At 59.3% G+C, this 6,403-nt stretch overlaps 1 non-coding gene across 1 annotated transcript; it reads right to left on the bottom strand.

Moving 5' to 3' along the window:
- Window positions 1-1,661: 1,661 nt before the first annotated feature.
- On the bottom strand, window positions 1,662-1,755 carry TRNAI-UAU (transfer RNA isoleucine (anticodon UAU)). Its single transcript has 2 exons — window positions 1,718-1,755; window positions 1,662-1,697 (listed from the first exon to the last, which is right to left on the bottom strand). It is a non-coding gene; the product is annotated as a tRNA-Ile (tRNA).
- Window positions 1,756-6,403: the final 4,648 nt, after the last annotated feature.

The raw sequence follows: 6,403 nt of genomic DNA, 5'->3' as shown, positions 1-6,403 counted from the left end.
GCAGGAGCAGAGCAAGTGGGGAAAGGACCGTCGCTCTTTGTGGAGGTGCGCCCACAGGCTCACACTGCACCCCAGGGTGCGTGGTGGAGGGGACACTTGAGCAGAAAGAGCCAGGGCTGGGCACGGAGCAGTTCGTATCCCCTGTGATATGCACCTGCCTTCCCCCCTACACCACCCTCTGTCCAGCTGGCTACGCGGGGCCGCTCTTTGCAGAGTTGTCCTTTCCTCATCGCCAGCCCCTGGACATGCCCCGTAACTGCCTTCAGTCCAGTTCTTTGCCATCCCCAAGAACTGAGACTTCTGAAAAGGTGAATCTAGAGCGTGAGTTTGCCTCCCCTCTCCCAGGGAGGCACATGAGGGCTTGCGCTGTTCGGGTGCTGCTCTGCAAGGACACAGACTCGCATTTTCTGACTTCTCCCTGCTAGCCTGCCGTCACCTGACAGCTCTGGCTGCTCCGCAGGAGGGCAGAAGGCAGGAGGGACAAATGGCCCGAGGAGGAAAGGCAATCACATGGGCAGCTGTGATCGTATAGTGGTTAGTACTCTGCGTTGTGGCCGCAGCAACCTCAGTTCGAATCCGAGTCACAGCAATGGTTTTGCAAAGCCCGCCGGGTGAAAAGGAGAGTTGGAAAAGACACGGGAGGCACCCGCAAGGGTAGGCCAAGGGGTTTGTTTCCAAAGATGCCATGGCCTAGGCAGCTCTTCCTAGGAAGTTCGAAACATTCAGTGGGCTCATGCCTAAAATGATTTCCTGGTTTCTAGTGATCGTGCAGTGTCTTCTGCTGGGGGGCTGCCGTGACAGCTACCCCTGCTTCTGGGAAAGCAGTCAAGCTTCTCCGTTCTCCAGGCCAAGCTTGAGAACTGAGAGAGTCTGCCTGGAAAGTGCCCAGCTTTTCACCTTTCCTTTCCCTTGCCCTTGCTCTCCGTGTTGCAGTCAGGGCACTCTCAGCTCCACACACAAACTGCCCTGCAGCCCCAGCCCACCCGCAACTGCCATCCCACGCCATAGAGACCCCCAACACAAGTAGCTCTTCCCTGGGAGAAAGAAGTCGCTTTTTTTTTTTCTTCAGGGGGAGCGTGTGACTTTTCTGAGGTTATGCCACCATGCTGGAAGTCTTAAGTCCTGTTCCGGCCAAGCTGTAAGCTGGCTGTGGGAAAGAAACCCTCCCTGGAAAGGCAGAGCTGCCTTTCTCCCTTGCCTGCTGCAGAGTGAGAGGCGCTGTGAGGCAGCAGCTTTTGCCTGCAGCTCCACCGCAGTGCTCGCGTGTAGAGAGCCAGGAGTGCTTCCTCCTGGCCTGGCTGCAGGGGGAAAGGCTGGCTAGGAAGGCTCTGCCACAGTGAGGCTGGGCAGCTGGTGCTGGGAGAGTGTCCGCCTGGAGGGCAAATGCTGAAGAGCAAAGGAAAATGTTAGCATCTGCACCCTGAGTGGGGTCTGGATCCTCTGCGGAAGAGAAGGGAGGAGAGCCCAGCTCTGCCTCCGGGGCCCCAAACCGAGTGCTATGCGGGCAGAGCCCAGGTCAAGCCTGGAACGGCCCCGAGCGCTTCTGGTGTTCCAAGGTGTCTGTATTGGCAGGTCCCGGGATGTCTGGCTTGAGACAGATGTCGCTGCTAGAAAGCTGCACCGCCCAAGGGAAGAGGAGGCAGTGCATGATCAAAAGCCCATGCTCCAGGTGAGGCTTGAACTCACACCCTCAGCATCCCTCCGCTTAGCACTGCTGTATAAGTACTGCGCGCTGGCCCATTGCGCCACTGGAGCACGCTTGGAGAGGCGGACTGGAGCCCACGAGCAACCATTGTTGCCTGCGATCACCATGGCTCTTCAGCATTAACCGGGCACCTCAAGTGCTTTCCTCTTTGTCTCGTCCAGCAAGGAGCAGCCATTGCGTGCCAGGCTTGCAACATTCACCAGGGCACGGAGTGCCAGGGCAAAGTGCCCCTCGGCAGGGTTTAGCTGGCTAGAGGCAGGAAAAGGGAGGCCACAGGCGACCCAGGGCTGGGACAGTGAGGTCGCTGCTGTGGCAGCCCTGTGAGGCCATTGAGTGCATCAGAAAGCCCCTGTAGTGAAGGCAGCCGGGGGAGGGGGCGAGGGGAGGCAGAAGAAGGACACCCGACTGCCACAGGGACCGTGAGTAAGGGCAGACCCAGAGCAGCCAAAGCCATGCTGGGCCAATGGGAGTGGAGGCTGGAGAGGGGCTAAGGCAGCCAAGAAGGACACGGAGAGCAGCAGCAGGGAACACTGGTCCCAAACCACATCTCGTGGGGGAGCCAACGGGCTTCTGGCTTTGCGCTCTGCTCCCGAGGGCATCTGGGCTCTGGCCTAACCCCTGCCTGGCTGTCAGAGTCCAGTAGTCTCTGCAGCAGCATCTTGTAGCTATTCCACACAGGGAGGGTCAAGAGGGACCTCACGGAGCTCTCAGAGCGAGACGAGACAGAAGGGTCACCGCACCAGAAAAGCCAGCGGGCAGTCCCCCAAAGCAGCAGAACGTCGCCCTTCCAACTCCCCACTGAAAACCAGTTCTTCTCTTTTAAACTGACAAGCACTTTTCTGGAAATCAGGGTCAGCACCACTTCATGAGTTGCATGGCCAGGGAAAGCTGCCAACTAAGCGCACAGGCAGGGCAAAACAGTACTGGCTGAGTACTCAGCTTCTGGACCTCCCTGGCAATTTGTTGGTCCCTGCAGCAGCAAGGCGGTCCAAAGCCTTTGCCTCTTTACTACGCCGAATGTCTGCCAGTGAAGCAGGTGCTTAGTAAGAGGCAGCACTTGCAGGGAGAGTGCAGTGTTTGGAGCATCAGGCGTTACTGGGACAAGGAAGACGACCGAAGAAGAGGCTTCTCCCAGCAACAGACCGAAAGGACACGGCCATCACCCGCTCCTCTGGGAGGATCCACAAAGCCCCTTCCTGTGTTTGATGAAGGGCAGGGAGATGCTGTGTTCCCGGGTCAGAGGAGGCGCATGGACAGGCTTCAAGGAGCCCAGGATTTGAAAAAGGCTGACAGGGCAGTCAAGCAGCTGTGAGCTGCCTGTAGTTTACAAGAAGCTACTAGGTGCTGCTTTGAAAACCTAATTCAAGAAAGCGCTAAAAAAACCAACCGCAGCCATGCGGCAAGAGAGGAGGAAGGTCTAAATGAGGCACGTCCACCTCCAGGCAGCAGGCAGGAGGTGGCTGGTGGGGACACCGTGCGCCCACCAGGACATGAGCACAGCCCTGGGGGGCCGCCACAAGGAGCAGCCAAGGGCCGACGGAGGCCCAGGGACAAACATGGCCCATCCCAGGTTTGCCTGGCTGGAGAGCACTGCAGCTGCAGAGAAAAGCCAGGCATCTGCACTCCCAGGTTGCCGCACCGCTCTACCCCACAGCAGCTCCTCCTCTGCCCTCAGCCTTTCCCCATACAATCCGGAGAAGGGCTGCAGCTCCTATAGCACCCCTGGGGCTGTGGGCCCATCAGGTGTACGTGTGTCCTGGCCACCATGCTGTGTGAGGGGTGTGTCCGCTGTGCAGTGTCTCTGTGCGTGTGGAGAGCGTGAGCATGTGTGCGGATGCGTGTGCAGTGTCAGGGATGTGTTGGGCTGGTGCATGTGCACTCTGGCGGTGCAGTCCTGGCTGTGCGTGAGGGTCTTGGGGAGTGAGAGGTGTGAGCTCTGAGCGTGTCCTAGGGAGGGTAATGAAGGAAGAAAGGGGCGCGTGTGTGTGTGCGCGCGCGCTGTCCTTAGAATGAGTGAGGCAGTGGTTTGCTTGCACACCCGCTCTGTGGCACGCGTGTCTCTATGCTGCGGTCTGTGTACGGGCGTTATTCTGTTACGGCGCTACAAAAACTGTGGAGGAGCACATGGGGGGTTTAACAGCTCTTCTGTTCATCTGTCCTGCAGCACTGTCCTTTGTGAGGCACAGGCTGGTTACTCCAGCCGTGAACAAGTACACGCCACTTTTTTTTTCCTTTGGCCCTTGTAGGTGGATTTCAACATCCCCTTTGCTAAGAGCTCCATGGCCGCAATGGAGACAACGCTGACAGCAGCCGAGGGAGCTCCCACGCTGACAGGCCTCCACTTGGCCCTGGAGCTGCAGTGCCTTGGGATTGGTCGCTCTTCAGGCCCAGGCAGGCTTCCGCAGCTAGCAAGATGGCTCAGGACCACGCTTCCAGACTTTCCAGCAATGTTCACACGTCTTCTGCGCAGCCAGCAAGTCCTGGTATCTCTCCCTTTGATCCCGCAGAGCCATCTGCTGCCCAGTGCTAGGGCATTAAAAAGGAACCGTTTGGTTTTAGGCACAGGGAGAAGGGCACGGAAACGCTGCAGGCCTAGGGCAGGGCGGTTCTTCTGGGGTCTGCTTCTGCTGGCATCTCTATGCTTTCTGGAACGGGACAGGGGCCCTAGTGTCCAAGGCAAGGACATGACAAGGTGCCACGTGCCGGTAATCAGCCTGCGGAGGAGTCAGGCGGGGATGGGACTTTGCACCAAGCCGGCCTCGATCCCCACAGGGCAAGGTGTCCGGGTGTGGAGCCTTGGGGAGACAAGGATGGAGCGTGCGGTTTGAAAAGGGAGAGCCAAAACGCTGGAGGAATCCTTTCATCGTCGGCAGCCACAACTTTCTGGTCCCACAGGGAAAGCCCACCGCTGAGTGCCCAACCCCTGCCCCTGGGCTGGAAGGGTGCCTGCTCCCAGGCCACAGCCTGCAAAGCCTGTTGCTCTCCCACGAGGGGTGCCAGGGAAAGACCGGACCCCCTTCCCCTCCCCTCCCCTTGGGTGCTCCTGGGTGTGGAGGGAAGGCCAGTGCAGGGGAAGGGGAAACAGCACCCCCAGCTGGAGAAATTTACCAGAGGAAGTGCTTCTCTTGGGAATTCCGCTGCCGATTCAGCTCTACCCTCTGCTTCCACTCTTCCCAACGCACTTGGTAAGTCTCCAAGAGTTGCAGGGTGTGGCTTGCTCGTACAGAAAGCTGCCTGCAAGAGCAGGGAAAGTTCCCTCTCCCCTTCTGGCTGAGGCCCTCCTGCCTCTCCCCTCGACCAGCCCCTGCACGCACGCTCCCGCTGGTGGTACCCACAGCCTTCAAGTGGCAATGCAGCTTGGGGCTGCCTGGCACCAGGGTCCAGCCCAGGTCATTGCCATGCCAGGAGAAATCAGGGGACGCCATACCCAGCCCCATGGCTCCCAAGATGGGCTTCCTCACACCTCGGACAGGTGCTGCCACTCCAGTTTTCCAGGCCGGGGCTGGGCCTGGCGCGCACTTACTCTTTGCGCAGCCGCGGCAGCCTCTCTGGCTTCCTCTTCTTCTCCTCAGCTCGGGGCAGGAAGGCAGCAGCGCTCTCCTCTTTCCCAAGCCACGGCACTGGTGAGTGTGGCTGAACCTCGGGCAGCGTTTCCTGATGCCGCCAAGCCTGCATTGGGGCCAGAGGACAAATTTGAGGCTGCTTCTGACCTCCCTCAGGCGCTCTCACCTCTCAGCCCTGGAGAAGCCAGCAACTGCGGGGCCTGTGCGTCCTCCCGCACACTTGCTCTGCTCTGGCCTCAGAAACCCCCATGCCAAGCACTGCCGCAGGCAGGGACCCTGGCCGGGATTCACCACCGTTGCTTGCTGGCTCCATTCTCTCTTGCTGACATCGCTCGTGACAGGGTGAATGAGGGCAAGGAATGACCATTTTTCAGCGCTGCAACCGTGAAATCAAACGCTCCCGTGGGGTTCCACCAGTCAGACCCCAGCACGGAACCACTGAACGGGGTCGGTTGGAGGGGACCTCTGGAGAACTCTCGTCCAAGGCCCCGCTCCAAGCGGGGCCAGTTAGAGCAGGCTGCCCGGGCTGTGTCCACCTGAGGGTTGAATAACTCCAAGGGTAGAAGTCCCACAGCCTCTCTGGGCCCTGTTCCAAACTTTGACCACCCTCATGGTGGAAACGCGCCTCCCAACAGCTAGCCGGAATCTGCCTTTTTGCAACTCTACGTCTTGTGCCTCTCACCCTGTCACTGTGCGCCTCTGAGAAGAGCTGGCTAAGTTACCTCTAGCCTTTCCCCCGGGTAGCTGCAGACAGCAAGGAGATGGACCCTTGAGCCTTCTCTTCTATGGGCTGAACAAACACAGTCCTCTCCACCTCTCCCTTGGACACCAGGTTCTCCAGCCCGCTGACCAGCTTGGGAGCCTCCGCTGGATTTGCTCCAGCATTCCAGAGCCTCTCTTGCATGGTCGAGCCCCACCCTGGACCTAGGGCTGGCTCCAGGTGAGGTCTCCCAAGGGCTGAAGAGAGAGGACTCGTGGCGTCCTTCACTCGGCTGGCTACACTCTTGCAAACACAGCCCCGCCTGTGGTTGGCCTTCTTCCCCGCAAGTTCAAGGGAGGGGGCGACCCAGCCATGCCCCCACCACAGCACATTGCTGCTCCTCCCCTTTGGCTTTTTGCAGCAGCTTCTCCCTGC

Source organism: Struthio camelus, chromosome 10 (assembly GCF_040807025.1).
Source record: "Struthio camelus isolate bStrCam1 chromosome 10, bStrCam1.hap1, whole genome shotgun sequence".
Taxonomy (NCBI): Eukaryota; Metazoa; Chordata; class Aves; order Struthioniformes; family Struthionidae; genus Struthio; species Struthio camelus.
The sequence above is the reverse complement of the archived record's forward strand: the minus strand, read 5'-3'. Positions and strand labels throughout refer to the sequence as shown.